This window comes from Populus trichocarpa, chromosome 4 (genome assembly GCF_000002775.5).
Source record: "Populus trichocarpa isolate Nisqually-1 chromosome 4, P.trichocarpa_v4.1, whole genome shotgun sequence".
Classification (NCBI taxonomy): Eukaryota; Viridiplantae; Streptophyta; class Magnoliopsida; order Malpighiales; family Salicaceae; genus Populus; species Populus trichocarpa.
In genome coordinates this window covers 12,436,316-12,460,254 of record NC_037288.2, presented here as the reverse complement: position 1 = coordinate 12,460,254, position 23,939 = coordinate 12,436,316, and positions in this window count along the sequence as shown.

The window sequence follows — 23,939 nt, the reverse complement described above, 5'->3', positions numbered from 1 at the left end:
ATCGTGCACCAATGACACCCTCATTTTGTGTTTGATAAAAAAATTCACCAAGATACCCTTGTGGATATGGCTCCATGGATTGTCATTTCCTCTATGGTCCAGGAAGGTATTGAGTATGGCGGCAAGCATGATGGGTAGACCATTGTCTTATGATGAGCTTACTTTTAATTGCCCCCGCCTTGAGTATGCGAGGCTTTGTGTTGAACTTGATGCCTCAATCCCTCTAGTTCACCAATTTGTTATTGAAAGTCCACTTTTGGATGAGCTAATCAAAGTAGAGGTGGAGTATGAATGGAAACCAAAATATGCTCGAAGTGCAAGGTTTTGGACATAATTTTGTTGCAGCCACCAAACCATAAATCGTGGCGGGCACTACGGTTGGTGAAAACACCAAAGGAAAAGCAAGTGAGGACTCGCATCAGACAAGAAACGGTAGGGATGTCTTGTTAGCCTGTACATCACTTGTTGATACGGCAGTTGAAGCTTTCATATCTCTAATTGAGGCTGGAAAAAACAAAGCAGTAACCTCAGATTCCAGTATCTGATCGACCAGCTCAGGAGTTCCAGTAACCGGTCGGTCGGTTCACCACTACAAAATTTTCTGAGCCTATTGCCCTGATCAAGGACTCCATAGCTTCTTCTGATACCATCTCGGCTACACCTACTTAGACAAGGTCTCCAGGTACCTCTCCTTCTCCACATCGTACTACACAAGGGAAGAAAAAAAGGGGGGAAAGGGTATATGGGCCTTTGATTTTTGGTGTGAAATTTTCAATTGTTTTACAATATTGAACATATCTTCTAATCCGATCATTGGACCGGGCTAAAATTTTACATGGAATCTTAAGACATATTGTTTTATCTTGGGTTAAAATGTGAGGTTGATTGGAGTTCAGGAAGGCCCTGAAATTAAAGACACAATGTCGAGTCAGTTCAATAAACCGAAATTTAGGGGGATAAGTTGGAGTATAATAGTAATTGAATCATAAAACCTAATGTAACTATGTTTGCTGCTACTGTTCACGTGGAACAGCAACTAAAAAGAAAGGAAGAGGCTTCTCTCTTGCCTCTCTTCAAAAATCATTTGAGAAATCTTTTCAAATTATGAGATTAAAGCTTGCAAATAGGTTTGTGAGGAGAGAAACACTTTTAGGCTGAAATTAGAAAGCTTGGTTGGAGGAGAGGAACTTAAGAGACAAGTATGGATTATGAAGAGGAAGAACAATTGAAGAAGAAATTGGTAAGAACTCTTCAATTTGAACTCGAAATTATTGATAAAAGTGTTTTTCCTTAGTTTTTCTCCTTGATTTCATAGTTAGTAAAGGATAATTGAAAACCCCCCAATGTTGTGATTCTAGGGTTCTTGAAAATGTATAGGAAATGAGAGTTTTATGCATATGGAGTAATGATAATGGATGTTGTGATGCATGAAAACACTTAAGTGTGCTTGTCAAATTTATCTCTCATGTAATTAAAATTCAGACAGTTTTACTAGCGAACTTCTAGTCAAAATTACAACTTGAAAACAATGCAATTTGAAGTTGATGTCTTTATAAAAGTTATAGGTATGGATGTTGTCTTTGAAATGGAACTAGTCTTGATACATTTGGAGTTGTATAACTCCAGATATGAGAAAAACACTGAGTCAGGGTCCAGATTGACATATTTCTTATGCTAATGTAATGAGTGAGTTTAGATATGTAGATGGCGAAAATGGAAAGTTATATCCCTATGTATTAGCTTTCCATATGTGTGGTTACTTCAATGATTGTACCCAAAGAAATCGGTAACTAAAGAAATGAAATATTAATTATTGATTGGGGAATAAAAAATTAAGAAAATGAGTTGCTACGTGGTGACATATAGTCGGCAACCTTAGATTTCAATGTATTATGTAATTCATTGTCAAGACAATGATCTTAGACGCTATAGTAGCTAGTGTGTAAACTCCAAAAAAAAGGAAGTAAAGCCGAAATGACTCCACCATCGCTGTCGATTTCTGAATCAGCAGCGACACAGTTTTTGGCTGCCGATTTTTGAATCAGCAGCGTCACAATTGTTGGCTACTGATTTCTGAATCAGCAGTGGCAATGTTTTTTTCTATCGATTTCTGAATCGGCAGCCCCAAAGTTTTTGCTGCTAATTTTTTAATCGGCACTGGCAAAGTTTTTTATTGCCGATTTTTGAATCGGCAACGACACTATAAAACCTAACAAAAATTAGTGTTGGACCAGCCTATCCTAGGGAAGAATGGGAATAGAAACTAGCCTAAGATAACCTAAAAGGAGGATAAGGACAGCCTTGATCCAGTGCCCAAACACCTCAGCACACTTATAAGGGCTATAAATACAAGTAGAGAGAAAGGGTGACTCTGCACTCTTTCCGAAATGAGGTGCATGCTTTTACCCCCTTCCATCTTCCATCTTCCCAAAATGAGCTACATACTTCTGCCTTTTCCTCCTTCCTAAAGAGAGCTCAACAAGCTCTGTTGCATGTGCCTCCTTAGGCATGAGAGAGAGAGAAAGGAGAGCTAGAAAGAGGGCTGAACACCTATAAAAATGGAAGGAGAGGGAGTCTAGAATCGGTGGGAAGCTGACTGGATGGGAGAAATTGAGAGGGAAGAAGAAGAATAAGAAAAACCATGTGCCGAAATTATGTTGTGTGCAGCGAATCAGCGTTTTCTACTGAAAATTTGTGTTGTTTGGAGCGAATTAGCGTTCGCTGCCAAAATTATGTTGTTTGCAGCGAGTTAGCGTTCGCTGCCAAAATTATGTTGTTTGCAGCGAGTTGCTGAAATTGTGTTGTATGCAGCGAATTAGCTGCCAAAAATTTGCGTTGTCTACAACAAATTTTTGATAGTTTCACTACCGATTTTCTATGGCAGACTCTTGATGCAACCATATTATTCGATAGTTTCACTCACATTTAACTAGTGTTTTGCCTATGTTTTATATATAAAATGCTTTGATATTCTTTGTTTTATGTTTTGAAGGCACTTTTGGATGAAAGATGCAAAAAGGAGTAAATTGGAGGTAATTGACAGATTTGACCTTCAGTCGATGTTTTGTGCAGAACGTGAGCTCTAGAGGTCGAAATGAAGTGATTCTAGTGGAATTAAAAAGCTAACATCCATACATTTCTGGAAATCTAAGGCAAGAGAATAAAATAAGGAAGAGCATGGAAATTGCAGCCTTCAAAGTCAAATCTCGCAATCTGCCAATGTTGACCTTCAGCCATTCCGACTTGAATATCTAGAGCTACAGACGTCCAATTGATGCAAAATCAATTGTTTTGGATTCCTGACTCAAAGGCCTATCAAAGCTCCAAATGTCAGCCAAAACCGATGTCATATGAGAGAGATATAAGTTTTCAAAGATGACAACTGAATTCTACCAACAAACAGGTTTCGTGAAGAAATGAGTCCAAATTACGTTCCGAAGCATCTAAACCGATATCCAAGTTTGTATTTTAGCAATTTAGATCCTCTAAGTTAAAGCTTGAAGATTTCATTCAAGGCTATTTCTCTTTTTTTAGGAAAATAGTTATTGAAGTACTTAAATGTAAACTGTCTACTTAAGGGAGGACTATTTTGTAAAATAGAGACTGGGTTTCCTAGGATATAAAAAGAATGAGAGAAGAGAAGGGGGGCAGCCATGCAAGAGGAGAAAAACGCCCCCCCTCCTCTAAGAAACCCGAAATCATGCATTCCTCCTTCTTTTTGATTAGTTGTTCAACAAACATGCAAGGCTAAACTCGTTTTCTTGGTTGCAAGGACACGGAAACCTTCAGATTTCAAGAACTGTGAGATTTATTTTACCTTTTCTTTTTAGTTTATATGATGAATATGTTTGTTCTCCTATGCTTATTTTTCCTATGATTGTTTATTTTAATTGCTAGAGCGGACTTTAAGTTATTATTGTAGACAATCTATTGCTAAGTTTGATATCAAAACCAGAGTTGTAGTATATGAACTTGTGAAGCAACTGAGTTTAATAATAGTGGTGGATCTACGTTGTTAATCTTAGGGAGAACATTCAATCAAATCAAACATAGACTGCAAATAGTTATGTTTTCTTGATTAATCAACTTATATAGTTTTTAAGGCTGCCATTGAATTAAATTACTAGTGTGGACACTGTGGTTGTTTGATGGTTAGGGTTAGTTATACGGCAGATCCGTTAACTAACCAATGTTAAGAAGAGATAAATATTCAGAATATAAATTGATGTTTCGTTTCCATGATCAGTTCTGATTTCTATAGGTGGATGTGTGCTTACGACCAAGGTTTGTTCTCTTGATAATTTTCTGATTTTATTAAATTTCATTTGATAGTTTTCTGTTTTCTTTTGCTTTAGCCTAGATAACGTCCAACACCCCCCTCCCAAATTGCATATCATCTAGCATAAAAATCTGACTTGAACCTTCCTCGTGGGATCCACCCCTTGCTTGCTCTATACTATCTTGTGTGTTGTGTATGAAGCTAGGGTAATTAATTTGTGCGACCGCGACATCGCAACAACTCCTATGTCAGAAATGATGTAAATGCTTATTGAAGCTACCATATTATTTGATAGTTTTACTCACATTTACCTAGTATTTTGCCTATGTTTTATATATAAAATGCCTTGATATTCTTTGTATTATGTTTTGAAGGCACTTTTGGATATTAGATTAAAAAAGAAGTAAATTAGAGATAATTGACAGATTTGACCTGCAATCGATGTTTTGTGCAGACCTTGAGCTCTGAAGGTCGAAATGAAGTGATTCTAGTGGCATTAGAAATCTAACATTCATACCTTTCTATACATGTATGGAAAGAAAAAAAAAAGAGCATGGAAATCGCAGCCTTCAAAGTCAAATCTCGCATTTTGCCAGTCTTAACCTTATGCAAACTCAATTTTGTTGGATTCCTAACTTAAAGACCTATTAGCTTACCAAATGTCAGTAGAAAAAGATCTCATATGAGAGAGATATGATTTTTCTAAATGACACATGAATTCTGCCAGCAGACAAGTTTTGTGAAGAAACAAGTCCAAATTACATCCCAAAGTATCCCCAAAGTATCTAAACCAACATCCAAGTCTTTTTTTTTTTTTTGCAATTTAGCTCCTTTAAGTCAAAAGTCAAAGCTTTAAGATTTTATGCAAGGCTATTTCTCTTTTTTTTAGGAAAATAGTTATTGAAATACTTAAAAGTAATTGTATACTTAGGAAAGGGCTATTTTGTAAAAAAGGGATTAGGGTTTCCTAGGATATAAAAAGAAATAGAGAAAGGAAAGAAAAGGCGGCCAGCTAAGAGAGAAAAAACACACCTTCCTCTTAAAAACCTGAAATCATGCATTCTTCTTTCGTTTTTATTAGTTGTTCAATAGACATGCAAGGCTAAACTTTTTTTCTTGGTTGCAAGGACATCGAAACCTTTAGATTTCAAGAATTGTGAGATTTATTTTACCTTTTCTTTTTAGTTTATATGATGAATGAATATGTTTGTTTTTCTATGCTTATTTCTTAGGATTATTTATTTTAATTGCTAAAGCGGACTCTAAGTTATTATTGTGAACAATCTATTGCTAAGTTTGCTATCAAAACCGGAGTTGTTATATATGAACTTGTGAAGCAACTAAGTTTAATAATCATAGCGGATCTATGTTATTAGTCTAAGGGAAAACATTCGATCAAATCAAACATGAACTACAGACAGTTATGTTATCTAGATTAATCAACTTATCTAGTTCTTAAGGCTGCCATTGAATTTTAATTACTAGTGTGGACACTGTGATTGTTTGATGATTAAGGTTAGTTATACGGCGGATCTATTAACTAATCCATGTTAAGAAAAGATAAGGATTCAAAATATAAATTGATGTTTTGTTTCAATGATCGGTTTTGATTTCTGTAGGTGGATATTTACTTGAAACCAAGATTTGTTCTCTTGATAGTTTTCTGATTTATTTAATTTAGCTTGATTGTTTAATTTTGCTATAGCCTAGATAACCTCAATTCCCTCCAATTGCATATCGTTTAGCATAAAAATCTGAACTAAAACTTCCTCATAGGATCGACCCCTTACTTGCTCTATACTATCTTATTTATTTAAGTTAGGGTAATTAATTTGTGCGACCGTGACATTGTAATAAATTTTGGCGTTGATGCTGGGGAAGTGATTTTAGTTGATTCTTATGCTGTGATTGTTATTTTCTGTGATTGTTATTTATTTTGTTTAAAAAAGAAAGAAACAGAAATAATGTTACTTGCAGTGGTACTGTATAGTTACTGTTCAAAATTGATTTTGTAATATCCCCCGTTCCGGGATAAAAACAACAATCTCATGTCAACCGAAAAACAGAGTAATTAAGTTTTTTTTTCTATATATATATATATTCATAGTATTCATATTAAAGTCTACCAAAATTTCGACGGAGTCTCCCCTATACTGGAAGGTCCCAAGTTATCGACATTTTAACCTGTTTACACTTCTAATAACCCGCATCTCCTAACTCAATCCCGACCCAATCATCTTGGGTCTCAATCCCAGAAACATCATCATACATATCAACCACAATATTTATGATACACCTTATGTAAACCCCAGGAAAAAAAATCAAGGCTGGATTAAATTAAAGAAAATAAACTAAACTAAAAGTTGTGGGGTGAAATTATAAGAACAGAAAAGAGAAATAACTTAATTATAAGAAGAAAAAAAAGATGTGGGGGGGGAAAATGATACACTTAAATAAAATGGGGCTTAAATGCAAATAAGAATAATTATAGAGTATAAATACTCCTCTTCTCACCAAAAATCTGCAGCAATCGTAAGGAAAGAAAAGAGGGAGTTTTGTATCCTTTTTTGCAAATCAAGAGAAACACAAAAATTTCAAGAACCCATCCAAGATTAAGGGTTATAGGTAGAATAAATACTGGTGGGCAAGGGATCAACAAGAAAAATTTGAACAAGAAGAGAAGAGGGGAGGGCCGACTGTCATTTGAAAGAAAAAGAGGGAGTTGAAGATCAAAACCTTGATTCTTACCGTGTAAGGTGTTCTAAACATGGTCTTATGAGTCATTTAAAAGTTGATTATGAATTGATACCTAGATGTTGACTAACTAAGACAATTGGTCGTGCTCAATTTTGAGTTATAGAACTCCAGCTATGGGTCACCAACCGAGATTGGGTCATGACAGACCCTGTAGGGCAGCAGGTCTGGTTCGTTGATGAGCAATTTTGACTGTCTTGGGGGCAGTACTGGGTTCTCCTTCCTCCGAGAACTTGTAGCCTCATGTCTTAGCTTTCCAACGAGACCAATCTCTCTTAAAACGGAGTTATAAAACTCTGGATATAGTTAAACATCTAAAGAGAGGTCGGACAATAATAATTCAATGTCAAGACAATAATAGTTGGACAATAACAGTTCAATGTTCAATAATGAGCAATTTTGACTATCTTGGGGGCAGAACTGGGTTCTCCTTCCTTCAGAGAACTTGTAGCCTCGTGTCTTAGCTTTCCAACGAGACCAATCTTTCTTAGAACAAAGTTCTATAACTCTATATATAGTTAAAAATATAAGGAGAGGTCGGACATTGAACTGTTATTGTCCAACTGTTATTGTCCAACTATTACTGTCTAGACATTAAACTGTTACTGTCCAACCATTACTGTCTAGACATTGAACTGTTACTGTCCAACTGTTACTGTCTAGACATTGAACTGTTATTGTCCGACCTCTCCTCATATTGTTAACTATATCTAGAGTTATAGAACTATTTTTGAAGCGAGATTGGTCTCGTTGGAAAGCTAAGACACGAGGCTACAAGTTCTCTGAAGGAAGGAGAACCCAGTTCTGCTCCCAAGACAGTCAAAATTGCTCATCAACGAACCAGACCTGCTGCCCTACAGGGTCTATCATGACCCAGTCTTGGTAGGTGACCCATACCTGAAGTTCTATAACTCCAAATTGAGCAAGATCAATTTCCTTAGTTAGTCAACATCCAAAGCTACAATTTCTATGAAGAACCTGATCCTAATTCCTTCATCCTCCTACCCGAAATCTGTCTGAAAGTCAAGAGACAAAACTGTCTAGGTTCGTCAACCTTTCCATTTACACACAACACATGAAGTTATTTAATTTTAGCAACTAATACCTTTTCCTCAATTCAAGTCTAAGAACCCTAATCTATAATTCAACATCTAGGCATCAATTCATAATCAACTTTGAAACGACTCATAAGAACATGTTTAGAACACCTTACTCGGTAGGAAATCAAGGTTTCGATCTTCAACTCCCTCCTTTTCTTTCTAATGACAGCCAACACTCGCCTCTTCTCTTGTTGTTCAAATTTTGTTGTTAATCCCTTGCCCACAAGTGTTTATTCTATTGATTAGTACTTAAAAGTGTATTTTTATCAAGGTTTTATATCATCATTTTGCACTTGAAGTATCAATAACTCTTTAACTAAAGCATGTTTTATAATAACCAAGGTTGTCAATTCCGTTCCGTTTCATCCGGAATGGCCGAAACATTTCATACCAATTCAAAAAATAGAACAAAACAGAACAATTTTTATCTCATTTCAAATCTCGGTTTGTTCCGGATTTTTCGGCTAAATTTCAGTCGGAATGTTCCGGTTTTGTTTCAGATGTTCCGTTCTAGTCTTGAAAAGCCATTGAATCAAATTGAACCCGGTTCAATTTAATTAATTAAACCATCCAAGTATAAAAAGCTCTTTTTCATTACTATTTTCAATAACAATGATATTAATTTTTTAAAATTAGATTTATCACAAATATATATGTTTTATATTCATGTTGTTTTTTTCATGTTTATACTTTGTAGGAATTTGAGCAAAACAAGGGATGCTTTAGATCTCATTATCCTTGATAACATTGACCTAGCTTTATATTTAAAATATTTGTGTTAAAAAATTTTACTTTCATAATATTTTGATTTTTTTTAAGTTGAATTACTTTAAGTTAAAGATCTATTTAATCTTGACTATTTAGAAATATTTTAAATTTTAAAATTATATTTGTTTGACATTGTGTTTATATTGCATAATTTATAATTAATTTATCTTGAATTTGAATTATGTTTGTTGAATTTTATATATATATATATATATATATATATATATATATATATATACACGGCACGCTGAAACACTCCGAAACTGAAACATTCTATTCCAATTGAAAAAACGAAACACCTACCGAAACCTAATTAACAACCTTGATAATAACAAGTTTGATACTATAAGATACTTTTAATTTATGGTAAATGTTCATCTTAAATGCAAGCCTATCACATTAATCAAAGGATTGATTGATGAGTTTAACTACTGAAATTGAGAAGACAAAGAGAGGGGCAAGTTTAAAAAGAGATGTTGGTTCAGTCCAAACTGGAACACTATTCGGTTATTGGATCATACCTGGAGCTGTAGAACTTGGATTTAGGTCTGGTCTATATGAATGAAAATCTAAGACATAGGCCTAAAACTTTCATGAAGAGTCCAAGATTCAAAAAGACCGTTTTCAAGTTCAAATTATAGCAACAACGGAGAAGTCGGAATTTGTCCTGCAGCCTAGACACTATTCTGTGTTCAGCCCATATCTCGAGTTCTAGAAGTTCAAATGCACCAATTCTTTTTTTTTTGTTGGAAAGCTAAGACAATTTCCTAAAACTTTCATACAGGCTATCTATTCAAATTCTAACGTTAGCAATGATGTTTTGTTCAGACAAGAAGATAAGGATTGTCACCACGTCAAGATGTGGCCACCCACTCAACAATTACTCATCAAATCAATAGTTTCAAATTTTGGCCTATAAAAGGAGGCATTTGCCATGCATTTAGGCATCTTGGTTTTCAGATCAAGATCATGTTTTTGCTCTCTCTCTTTATATTTTTGTAATGCTTAAGTTTTGTTTATATTAATCTCTTGTTTATGCTTTTAATTTCCTTTCCTTTACTTAGTTAACTTATATCTTCTTTATGTTCTTATCTTGTTTATTTATGTTTCTCTCTTTCATTATGTTTAGCTAAGTTTATTATGTCAAGGTGAAAAGGTTACACTAATGGTGTAAGAATAAGTATAATATAAACTCAACATTGACTTTAATGTTTGATACTAACATGTTTTATATTTGTTATCTTGTTCACTTTTAATACTTTGTTTGTTAAATGGTTAATCTAGATTTATGTTGTATAACCCTTGGTACAACAAATGCTTGGCACTTTCATAGCCCAACCGTATGGTATAACCGACACCTATGCTATGAAAGGAACTTGATTTGTTGTTAACATAAGTTATAATCATGAATACCTGACAACATTTACAAGTATTAGCATTATTCGAATAAGATAACTAATGTAATCATGTTAACAATTTATAATTCGATTGGAACCTCCTTTGTGTGTGGTTTCTAGTTGAGTAATAAAAAGAGTTTATACTATACTTGTTTGAAATACAATTAGTGGATCCTCTAACCTTGACAATTATTTTATCCTTGTTTAATCCTTATATCAATATCACATCTCAAAGCTCTCTTCAACTCCTTTTATGTTATTATCTATTTCTTTATTTGTAGTTTATACAGTTAACTTCCCTATGGTTCGACCCCGGTCTTGTCGGGTTATTGATTACTTCAACACTCCTCCACTTGGGAGAATACATCAACTCTTTGGTCGTGTCAAGTTTTTGGCGTTGTTGCCGGGGAGGTAAATTCTTATATAAATTATAATATTTATTTTATTTTCTCTTTTCATTTTATCTAACTTTTGTTTCTTTTGTTTTGTTTTGTTTTGTTTCTTTTTCTTTTCTTTTCTTCCTTTTATTCTCTTCCTACACGTGCATGAGAGTTTGGTCACGTATATTAAGTGGTAGACCTTGTAAGGTATCCTCATCATTTTCAGAAAATGTGGCCGAAGAAGATAACCAGTCGCTTCATAATGAGAATAATGAGAATAATCGAGTTAGAACACTTAGAGACCACTTGAATCCTACAAGAACAAGTGCACCCTTATGCATAGTTTCCCCCCTGATGCATCTCACTTCAATTTTAAGCCATGCATTATTCAACTTTTACCTTTTTTTCATGGCTTAGATCTAGAAAATCCATACTTGCGTTTGAGAGAATTTGAGAAGGTCTGTAACACCTATAATGACTTAAAGCTTTTTCCTTTTTCATTAAAAGATAAAGCTAAAACATGGCTATAAAATTTGAGACCAGGATCCATTCGTACTTGGGATGAAATGCAACAATAATTTTTAAAGAAGTTTTTTCCATCTCACAGAACAAACTTTTTCAAAAGACAAATCACCACTTTCACTCAAAAACCAGGAGAAACATTTTACAATTGTTGGGATAGGTATCGAGACTTGCTTAATACTTGCCCTCATCATGGTTTTGAAACATGGAGATTGGTTTCACATTTTTATGAAGGGTTAACACCTAAAGATAGACAAATGGTGGAATTGATGTGCAATGGAACTTTTGAAGATGAAGACCCTAATGAAGCAATGGAGTACCTACACTTGCTAGCTTAAAATGCTTAAAATTGGGACACTACATGCACTTATGAGGCACCAAGTAAAACTCAACCTCATGCATCTAGTGGAGGAATGTACAACCTTAGGGAAGATCATGACCTCCAAGCCAAATTTGCATCTTTAGCAAGAAAAGTCGAGACACAAGAATTGAAAAAGAGTGGTCAATTAAAATATGTTCAAGACATTATGTGTCAAATCTGTGAAACCAATGAACACTTAACCAATGACTGTCCAACTTTGCCTTCTTTCAAGGAATGCCTCTATGAACAAGCCCATGCTTTAAACAGTTTCCAAAGGCTCAATCATAACCCATACTTGCAAACATACAACCATGGTTGGAGAAATAACCTAAATTTCAGTTGGAAGAGTGATAACAATAATGCACAAACTTCACAGCCACCGTTTCAAGCATACCATAATTTCCAAAATTCTCATGGATATGCACCTGCTTATGCTCCACCTCCTAGAAGAAATCTTGAGGAGACATTGCGCATGCATTCATTGAAAAGTAGGAGACAATCAACACTCAACTTGCTCAAAGCATGACAAATTTTAAAGATACTCTTGCAAAATTCACATCTGCTCTCAGTTTTCAAGAGAAAGGTAAGTTTCCATCTCAACCACAGCAAAATCCAAAGGAGCAATATAATGCAAATGCAAGTAGTTCCGGAAGCCAACACATGGATCAACTCAAATCAGTCATCACTCTTTGCAGTGGTAAGGTTATTGAAAAACCCACTCTTGAACCTTGTGAGAAAGATGATGAGTCAATCTCTGAGGGTAAGGAAGGGGTTGATCTGAACATTGCAAAGAAAAGACTGATTTCCCGCCAGCACTTCCATTTCCTCATGCCATGACCAAACAAAGGAAAGTCAATCACAATTCTAAAATCTTAGAAACTTTCAAATAGGTAAGGATCAATATACCTTTGTTGGATGATATTAAACAAGTACCTTCTTATGCTTAATTTTTTAAAGACTTGTGCACCGTGAAGAGAAAAATGAATGTGAAAAAGAAAGCCTTTTTAGCCTAACAAGTAAGTGTCATTCTTCAAAACAATAATGCTTTGAAATATAAAGACCCTGGTTGTCTTACAATTTCATGCTTTATTGGAGATCATAAAATTGAAAAAGTTTTACTTGATCTTGGAGCTAGTGTGAATTTACTTCCATATTCGGTTTTTCAAAGTCTTAATCTAGGTGAGTTAAAACCAACTTCTGTAACTCTTTTACTTGTGATAGATCTGTAAAAGTGCCTAGAGGAATAATTGAAGATGTGTTAGTACAAGTTGATAAATTCATTTATCCTGTGGATTTTATTGTCTTGGACACACAACCTGCTGAAGCATGTAATTCATGTCCTGTTATTTTAGGACGTCTATTTCTTGTAACTTCTAATGCATTGATTAATTGTAGGAATGGACTGATGAAGCTATCATTTGGAAATATGACATTGGAGATGAATATTTCCAACATTTGCAAGCAACCTGGATATGATAATGATTTACAGGAAGTAGATCTTATTGAAGAATTAGTTTATGATCAATTTGAATCTACCTTGAGTAAAACTGAGTTTGATGAATCTGAAGAATTGCAAATGATTTATTCTTAGGAAGAAATTAAGGACAAGAAAGGCACCAAAAATATTGTCGCGAATCATTTGTCAAAATTGACAGTAGATTCGACATCTGACATGCCACCAATCGATGATTACTTTCCTGACGAATCCTTATTTTCTCTTAGTCCAATACCTTGGTCTGCTACTATTGATAATTTTCTTGCTGCAGGATATTTGCCAGCTCACTAGAGTACCCAAGACAAAATAAAGTTCTTGAACGAAGTGAAGAACTTTTATTGGGATGACCCTTACTTATTCAATTATTATCCTGATCAAATATTTCAAAAATATATTACCGATAATGAGGTCAGTAGTGTCATTAAACTTTTTCATTCTGAGGCATGTGGGGGTCATTTCTCGTAAAAAAAGACAGCTGTAAAAATCTTACAATGTGGATTTCATTAGCCCACCATGTTCAAGGACACACATGCATTCTGCAAAACTTGTGAAAATTGTCAAAAAGTTGATATTGGTCAAAAAGTTTTGCTTTATAATTCTCGACTCCATTTATTTCCTGGAAAGCTAAGATCCAGATGGAGCGGTCCATTTATTGTGAAACATGTGTATCCTTATGGGGCCTTTGATATTGAGAATCCAAAGAATGACAATGTTTTTAAGGTAAATGGACATCGTTTGAAAGTTTACTTTGATAATTTTTCAGTTGAAAATGACTCCATTGAATTAGGTGATCCTGTATATAAAGATTGATTATTTTTATTTATTTTTTCTCACATTGTTTTTACGTTTTTTTTGTGTGACTCTTGTTTTGTTAGTCTCTCTCACCCGGTCAATTGGCGGATAATGGTACTCCGTGACTCTTATGTCGGTTCTTTCAGTTTCCCATGATAACTGATATCTGTGTATATATTTATTCAATTCCTTGCTCCTTCTCTTTTCTTTGCATCTCTTTTCCTCTCATCTAAAAAATGGACACCACTCTTGAAAAATTGAAAAAGTATTTTCCCGCTTTGCCTCCAAATACGATTGTAAAAATTTACCGTGCTAGGTGTGAAAGATTAAGGTTGTTAATGAACCATGGAATTCCTGAAGATATTCGCTGGCTAATTAAAGCTAAGGTCCGATTATCAGGTGAGTCTTCCAATTCTTTTATTTCATACAAGCCAGGAACAAGTAAAAGCACTTTTGCAAAGAAACGTCATGCAAAACGACTGAAAGTCTGTCATCAATTTGCCAGATGGACTTGTAATGCACAATGTCGTTCTTTAGGAATGATATCTATAAACTGTGAAGATAAAATACAATTCATTAAGGATGGCCTGAGTAAGGAGTCTTTAGATAATCTTTTATTGACTCTTGAGACACATCCTAGTGGAGATGTGCATCGTGCAATTCATGATTTATGGCCACAATTCCATAAAGAACATGCTCGACATAGTCTTGGGAATCTGACTAAAAAAGACCCTATTTGTTAGTTTTTAAGAAAACCGGATGGGAAGCCAATCCTCGACCCATAGAGGGCGTTTAAGCCGTTTTTAGACGTAAAACCAAAGGAAGATATGAGCCACAATCATAACTACCTGTACATACACATGTTTTTTCAAATAATAATAATAATAATAATAATAATAATAATAAAGAGAGAGAGAGAGAGAGGGACTCCAACTGGCCTACATATAGGTGGTATGATTGCATTTTCAATTTCTCATCTATAAAATCTTCTCTTCCTTCCCTTCATTTCTACTCAACCCATACATTCAATAGATATAGAAGTGTGTAAAAATGGCAGGTTCCTCAAGTCATCACATAAGAAATATTGGTGTTTTCGGTGGATCCAGTCTTGGGAAAGAAAAGGAGTTTTTAGAATCAGCAAATCATCTTGGTCAGGTACTAGCTGCGAGAAAGATTCATTTAGTGTATGGGGAAGACAACCTTGGGTTGATTGGGGGGGTCAATAGCTACATTTTTAGGAGGCAGTCAAGTTTTGGGGGTCGTACCCAAAACTTTAGCAAAAGGGGACATCATTGGAAAAATAATTGGAGAGGAACTACAGGTCTCCACAATGTCTGATCGAAGGAATGCGATGTTTAACCATGCTGATGCCTTCATTGCTTTACCAGGTGGTCTGGGCACATTGAAAGAGATCTTTCATATTTCCTCTTGGGCCGAACTGCACATTCACCATAAACCTATAGGTCTGTTAAATGTTAATGGTTTTTATGATAATTTGTTGTCTTTTCTTGATCAAGCTGTGGAACAGGAATTTCTAACATCTTCGGCACGACAAATCATAATCTCTACTGCTACTGCTGAACAATTGATTGACCAATTACAATCTTTCATCCCTGTAATTGATCCTTCCATGAGTCGCATAAATTGGTCAACTATAGAAAGCCATAAAAAGCTTAGATTGGATTTGAGTCTTTGTTTGTGAAGGGATTGATTGATGAGTTTAACTACTGAAATTGAGAAGATAAAGAGAGGGCTAAGCTTAGAAAATAGATGTTGGTTCAGTCCAAATTGGAACATTGTTCAGTCATTGGGTCATATCTGGAGCTATAGATCTTGGATTTCAATTTGGTTTATATGGCTAGAAAGCTAAGACATAGGCCTAAAACATTCAGGAAGAGTCCAGGACTCAATTCTGTTGTTTGGAAGTCCAAATCTTAGCATCAAAAGAGAAGTCTGAATATGTCCTACAGCCCAGACACTGTTCAGTGTTCAGCCCATATCTCGAGAAGTCCAAATCTTAGCAATGATGTTTTGTTCAGACAAGATGATAAGGATTGTCACCAAGTCAAGATGTGGCCACCCACTCAACAATTACTCATCAAATCAATAGTTTCAAATTTTGGCCTATAAAAGGAGGCATTTGCCATGCATTTAGGCATCTTGGTTTTCAGATCAAGATTATGCTCTTTATTTCTCTCTTTATATTTTTGTAATGCTTAAGTTTTGTTTATATTAATCTCTTGTTTATGCTTTTAATTTCCTTTCCTTTACTTAGTTAACATATATCTTATTTGTGTTCTTATCTTCTTTATTTATGTTTCTCTCTTTCATTATGTTTAGCTAAGTTTATTATGTCAAGGTGAAAAGGTTACACTAATGGTGTAAGAATAAGTATAGTATAAACTCAACATGGACTTTAATGTTTGATACTAACATGTTTTGTATTTGTTATCTTGTTCACTTTTAATACTTTGCTTGTTAAATAGTTAATCTAGATTTATGTTGTATAACCCTTGGTACAACAAATGCTTGGCACTTTCATAGCCCAACCGTATGGTATAACCGACACCTATGCTATGAAAGGAACTTGATTTGTTGTTAACATAAGTTATAATCATGAATACCTGACAACATTTACAAGTATTAGCATTATTCGAATAAGATAACTAATGTAATCATGTTAACAATTTATAATCCGATTGGAACCTCTTTTGTGTGTGGTTTCTAATTCAGTAATAAAAAGAGTTTATACTATACTTGTTTGAAATACCATTAGTGGATCCTCTAACCTTGACAATTATTTAATCCTTATATCAATATCACATCTCAAAGCTCTCTTTAATTCCTTTTATGTTATTATCTATTTCTTTATTTGTAGTTCATACAGTTAACCTCCCTGTGGTTCGACCCTGATTTTGTCGAGTTATTTATTACTTCGACACTCCTACACTTGGGAGAAGACATCAACTCTTTGGTCATGTCATCTATCTATAAACCCTTAATCTTGAATGGGTTCTTGAAATTTTTGTGTTTCTCTCTTGATTTGCAAAAATAGATACATGAACTCCCTCTTTTCTTTCCTTACAGTTGCTGCAAATGTTTGGTGAGAAGAGGGGTATTTATGCTCTATAATTATTCTTATTTGCATTTAGGCCTCATTTTCTTTAAGTGTATTATTTTTGCCCCCAACATCTTTTTTTCTTCTTATAATTAAGTTATACCTCTTTTCTTTTCTTATAATTTAACCCCACAACTTTTAGTTTAGTTTATTTTCTTTAATTTAATCCATCCTTGATTTTTCTCGGGGTTTACAGATTTTTTGGTGGAATTAGGTCTCGGCCTTTTGTTTCTTGAAGGAAAATGACATTATGAACAAGACTAGTCACCTTTAGCTGCTAGCCCCACCCTATCGAGGCCAAATTCCGCTGTAAATTATTGGCCAAAGAAGTGGATTTTGTGTTTGATCAAGCATGTAAAGATGTCCATGATGAGCTTAAGAGGCGTGTCACATCTGCCCATATCATACAACCACCAAATTGGGATGAACCTTTTGAGATAATGTGCGATGCTAGTGACTATGCAGTAGGGATTGTGCTTGGGCAAAGAATAGGGAAGAAATTGCATGTTATCGCATATGCTTCCCACATGTTGAACGGAGCGCTATGCAATTACCTTACAACTAAAAATGAACTTTTTGCAGTGGTGTATGCTGTAGAAAAATTCAGATCATATTTACTTGGTACAAAAGTTGTTTTTATTGATCATGCAGCTTTGAGGTAACTTTTGAAGAAACAAAAGTCCAAACCAAGATTGATCAGGTGGATCTTGCTTTTACAAGAATTTGATCTTGAGATCAAAGACAAAAAGGGTTTTGAAAACCATGTGGCTGATCACTTGAGTCGACTGAGGACCAAGGATATACAAACCAAAACAATAAGAGAGACATTCATTGACGATCGAACTTAGAATATTGTCCTAGTGCGGAGGACCTCGCTAATATAATACACCCGGGAACTCTCGTAAGGATAGCTGGAATCCACCACTAGCCTTCCCGCCTTATCTATAGTAAGGGGGCTTCACATTTTGCCTTTCCAATCATATTTTCGTCCCGTCCCTCAATTGTCACTTCGAAAAGGAAAATGATTTTTTATATTTTTATGATAGTTCTTTCTTTAGCGAGCTTGGGATTAGCAGTTGTATGTGTTACATTCCTCCACAAGACCATGGTGTGCTGATTTGGTAACTATTTAGTCACCAAAGAATCCCTCTAGTTTTGTCTAATCCCAAAAAGACAAGTTACGAGTTGATTTTAAATATTATTTTTGGTACACTTATTATCTGTGGAAATTTTCTGCGGATCAAGTAGTTAGAAGATGCGTACCATAAGATGAATTTCATTCCATTCTCACTTTTTGATATTCTCATTCTTGTGGTGAGCATTTTAGAGCAAAAGGAACGTCCTACAAGAAACTTGAAAGTGGTCTCTATTAGCCTTCTAGTTTTAAGGATGCATATCACTTTTGCAAATCATATGAAAAATGCCAAAGAACTGGTAATATCACTCATAAGAACCAAATGCCTTTAACGGATATTCTTGTAAGTGAAATTTTTGATGTTTGGGGTATTGATTTTATAGGTCCATTTCCTTCTTTTGGTAATCTTTATATCCTTCTTGCTATTGATTATGTGTCCATATGGATTGAGGCGAAAGCCACACGAACTAATAATGCTAAGATTGTTTTAGATTTTTTCAGGACTCATATATTTGACAGGTTTGGAATCCTCAGAGCTATCATTAGCTATCGTGGCACATATTTTTGCAATTGTTCAATGGAAGCATTATTACGCAAATACCATGTGACTCATCGGACTTCCACAACCTACCATCCTCAAACGAATGGCCAAGCTAAAATTTCAAATCAAGAAATCAAGTCCATTTTAGAGAAAATAATGCACCCTAACCGACGAGATTAGAGTCTGCGACTTGGTGATGCATTTTGGGCTTATCGGACTGCTTACAAATCACTTATAGGAATGTCACCTTATAGGATGATTTATGTAAAAACATGTCATCTACCAGTGGAGCTTGAACACAAAGCTTTTTGGGCCATTAAACAATGTAACTTGGATTATGATGCTGCTAGGATTGCAAGAAAGTTGCAATTATAAGAGTTTGAAGAGATACAAAATGATTCCTATGAGAATGCAAGGATTTACAAAGAAAAGACCAAGAGTCTTCATGACCGAATGATTACAAGAAAGTAGTTTCATGTTGGAGACAAAGTCCTTATTTATCATTCATGTTTGAAACTTTTTCCTTGAAAGTTGCGCTCTCGTTGGATTGGACCATTTGTTGTTTCTAATGTTTTTCCTTATAGTGCAGTTGAAATTACAAGTTTAGAAACATACAAAGTGCTCAAGGTCAATGGGCATCGATTGAAACCTTTCTATGAAGGTTCGATGGCAGAACTCACCGCTTCCGGAGTTAGCTGAACCGATCTATGAAGCATGAGCATGCGATGTGTCAAGCCAATGACATTAAACAAAAGCACTTATTGGGAGGCAACCCAACAAAAAAAAATCAGATTTGCTTTCTTTTTTCTCTTATCTTTTATTTTTTACATTTTACTTTATTTTTGTCATTCTCCTATATTCCTTTTCTTTTATTTCAACATTAAGGACAATGTTGTTCCTAAAAACAAAAAAAAAGAGTTTAAGTTTTATCTTTTGAACTCCCATTGGTTTATGAGAATATGAGTATTATGTATGAAAATTAGTTGAGATAAATGAAAATATAAATCGAATGAATGAGTGTGCATGCAAGTTTTAAAGTTTAATTAGTCTAGGGAGTGACTTTGAAAGTATGCATGAAAATATAAAAAAGGTGTATCAATGCAAGCTTTTTAGCCTTCAACATTATATTCTTTGATTGTGCATTCTTTCAATGATATGTATCTCTAGAACTTGCTTCATATCTTATTAAGATTACATTCACATTGCATGTGTACATGAAGATGATAAAGGCATTAGGAATTTTAACCACTACAACCAAAAAGCCAACCTAAATCATATTTTCCTTGGTGAACCCTTTTGAGCTTGTTTATTTTTTCTTTACTTTACCCATGTGTAAAGCTTAACTTTTTATATGCTTTCCTTTTCCCCTGAACAAGGATTAGTAGAGCATATACATATTGATATCTTATGGGATTATGGTTGCAAATTATGTGAAAAGAAAAAAGAAAAAAAATGATGATTGATGAAAAGAATAGGCAAAGTTGCCAAAGGTGAAAGAAACAAAAAGGAGAAAACAAAAAGAAAAGGAAAAGAAAAGAAAAGTGTTCCTTAAAATTTTATGTTGATGGAGCTTGAAATCAAAAGAAGTTAAGTATTGATGTTTAAAGATGGAAAATTTATATGCTTTAATGGGATATCTTGTTCAAAAATTATTTTTTTAGAATGCTCTACTTCCTTTGGTTTTAGCCTTTTCTTTTCCTTTTTTTTTTACCTCACCTTAACCCTAGCTCCATTACAACAAAAAAGTAAGACCTTTTAATTCATGCATTGCTTGTAATATTTTAGTAATGGAGATGAGATTGAAGAGCAAGCTTATGGTAGAACATATTCATTGATTGGATTTGAGAGATTTAAACACATAAACCCTAAACACATGAGTGTTGGAGTGTATATCAATGAGAAGACCTATCACCTTGGCATGACATAGATTTCATTTAAATCCCAACGATTAATTAAATGTTGAAGTTCACATGTAAATAAATTCATGGAAATTTATGTTTTTATCCTTCTTGATTGTATTCTTATTTATAATGCATATATTCTTTGGAATTGATGGGAAAGTAAGAGATTAGTCATTGTTATTTTATTTATTTAATTCAAGTTTGATTTTATCTCTCCTTTCTCGAGGACGAGCAAGAGCTAAGTGTGGAGGTATTTGATGCAACCATATTATTCGATAGTTTTACCCATATTTACCTAGTATTTTGCCTATGTTTTATATATAAAATGCCTTGATATTCTTTGTTTTATGTTTTGAAGGCACTTTTAAATGTAAGATTCAAAAAGAAGTAAATTGAAGATAATTGACAGATTTGAACTCCAATCGGTGTTTTATTTAGACCATGAGCTCTAGAGGTCAAAATGAAGTGATTCCAGTGGAATTAGAAAGCTAACATCCATAAATTTCTATACATATATGACAAGGAAAATAAAAGGAGAAAGGGCATGGGAATTGCAACCTTCAAAGACAAATCTTGCATTCTGCCAGTGTTGACCTTCGGCCATTCCGACTTGAATATGTTGAGCTAGAGAAGTCCATAAGATGCAAACTTAATTTTTTTTGGATTCCTGACTCGAAGACCTATCAGCCTACCAAATTTCAGTAGAAAAAAAAGCTCATATGAGAGAGATGATTTTTCTAAGATGACACATGAATTCTGCCATCAGATAGGTTTTGTGAAGAAACAAGTCTAAAGTACTTCTCAAAGCATCCAATTGACATCCAAGTCTTTATTTCGGCAATTTAGCTCCTCTAAGTCCAAAGTCAAAGCTTGAAGATTTTATGCAAAGCTATTTCTTATTTTTTAGGAAATTAGTTATTGAAATACTTAAATGTAAATTGTTTACTTAGAAAATGACTATTTTATAGGAAAGGGGATTATGGTTTCCTATCAAATAAAAAAGAAAGAGAGAAAGGAAAGGGGGAGGCCAAAAAAGAGAAGAAAAATACACCCTTTCCTCCAAAAACCCGAAATCATGCATTCTTCTTTCCTTTTGATTAGTTGTTTAATAGACATGTAAGAATAAGCTCTATTTCTTGGTTTCAAAGACATAGAAACCTTCAGATTTCAAGAACTATGAGATTTATTTTACCTTTTCTTTTCAATTTATATGATGAATATGTTTGTTTTCCTATGTTTGTTTTCCTATGTTTATTTCCTATGATTGTTTATTTTAATTGCTAGAGCGGACTCTAAGTTGTTATTGTAAACAATCTATTGTTAAGTTCGCTATCAAAACTGGAGTTGTGGTATATAAATTTATGAAGCAAATGAGTTTAATAATCGTAGCGGATCTATGTTATTAATATTAGAAAAAACATTTGATCAAATCAAACATGTACTTAGACAGTTATATGTTTAGATTAATCAACTTATCTAGTTCTTAAGGCTGTCATTCAATTAAATTACTAGTACAGACATTGTGGTTGTTTGATGGTTAGAGTTAGTTACATTGCGGATCGATTAACTAACTAACATTAAGAAAAGATAAATATTCAGAATATAAATTGATGTACCGTTTCAATGATCGGTTCTGATTTCTGTAGGTGGATATCTACTTGAAACCAAGGTTTGTTCTCTTAATAGTTTTCTGATTTATTTAATGTAGTTTAATTGTTTAATTTTATTATAGTCTAGATAACCTCAGCGCGCCCCCCCAAATTGCATATCATCTAACATAAAAATCTGAACTAAACCTTCCTCGTAGGATCGACCCCTTGCTTGCTCTATACTATCTTGTTTATTTAAGATAGAGTAATTAATTTGTGTGACTGCGACATCACAACACTTCGGCTAATGGCGTCCTAGAAGGATAGCCAGGACTAACATTATGATTAGCTTCAACTAATGGCATCCTAGAAGGATGGTCGGGTTGAGTTTGATGATTAGTTTCAGCTAATGACATCTTAGAAGGATGGTCGGGATAAGCATTATGATTAGTTTTGGCTAATGACATCATAAAGTGATAGCCGAGTTGAGTTCGATGATTAGCTTCGGTTAATGGCATCCGAGATGGATGACCGGGTTTGAATATTATAATTACTTTCGATAGTTGATGAAATAATAAGGGTTATAGGAGTAATGAAAGGATCATATTCATTTAGGTTTGAAACGGAAAGTAATGATAATGTTCTTTTAGTTATCTATTGTCACGTTTCTAATTGTTTATAATTCTTATATTTATTTTGTATTGTAGCAAGGATGTCACACCAATAAGGTGCATAGGAATCTCGTTCCATGAGTCCATATATTTTGAAAAGAGCTATGTATTCACATGTTTAAGTTATTATGTATTTTGTATGAATGAATGTATTGATTGTGTAATTGTCATCTAACACTTTTTTATAAATTCATAATGGTAGTAATATATAAATACGATATAATGTAAACTTATGAATATGTCAATATGATGTTATGGGTACGTGTATTGAGCCCTTTTATGGAGATGTTGATTTACACAATCATATGTGTGTTGTGCCATATTAATAAATGGAGCCTATCTACTAATTTTTGGAATGCTATTATGAGAAGCATCGAGAATGTAATGGCTTACAAAAAAAAAATCACCATCAATTTTGGTTTTGAAAAATTGGAATATTACATGCATGGTTAAACAAGTACTTAGAATTACGTATACTAGATTAAAGTCATATACCCAAATTTATGGGTTAATACTACATTTCAAGTTTTGGAAGGTAAGTCTCTTAATTTACAAAATAATTACATGTTCAAAAGTAAAATGTAACTAAACTAATATCACTCCTGACGTGACCCCGATGGACTTGAAAACAGAAATTAACATATACATGTAAATAAAAAGTAGTAACAAACAATACCAATGACAAGTAATAATTTCCATGGCATTTCTTTGATGCATAAAATTAGGCATAAACCTCTTTTACAATATACATTTTCCATCTATTACCAATATCCATCTAATATCCTAACCCATTTGCCGAGAATAATTTCATCTTGGAAATTTCAACTTAACTCAATGGTTTCAAACACTATCTCCTTATGAATCAATTATCACTTGATACCATGATATTCCTCTCTTGCTATCATTAGTTTATCCCATTCTTTCGAAATAACAAATCAATATTTTCTCTCTCATTCTCCAGAAGGTAATTGTCAATATTAATGAATCTCATTAATATCATTAGTCTCCTAATATCAAGTTAGACCAATCAAATCCATTCAAGTGTCAATATCAGTACAACCAAATGATATCATTAACTATTCCTACCCTGGAATAGTTAATCAATTCCTATCCACATTTGGTTTACCATCAAAGTT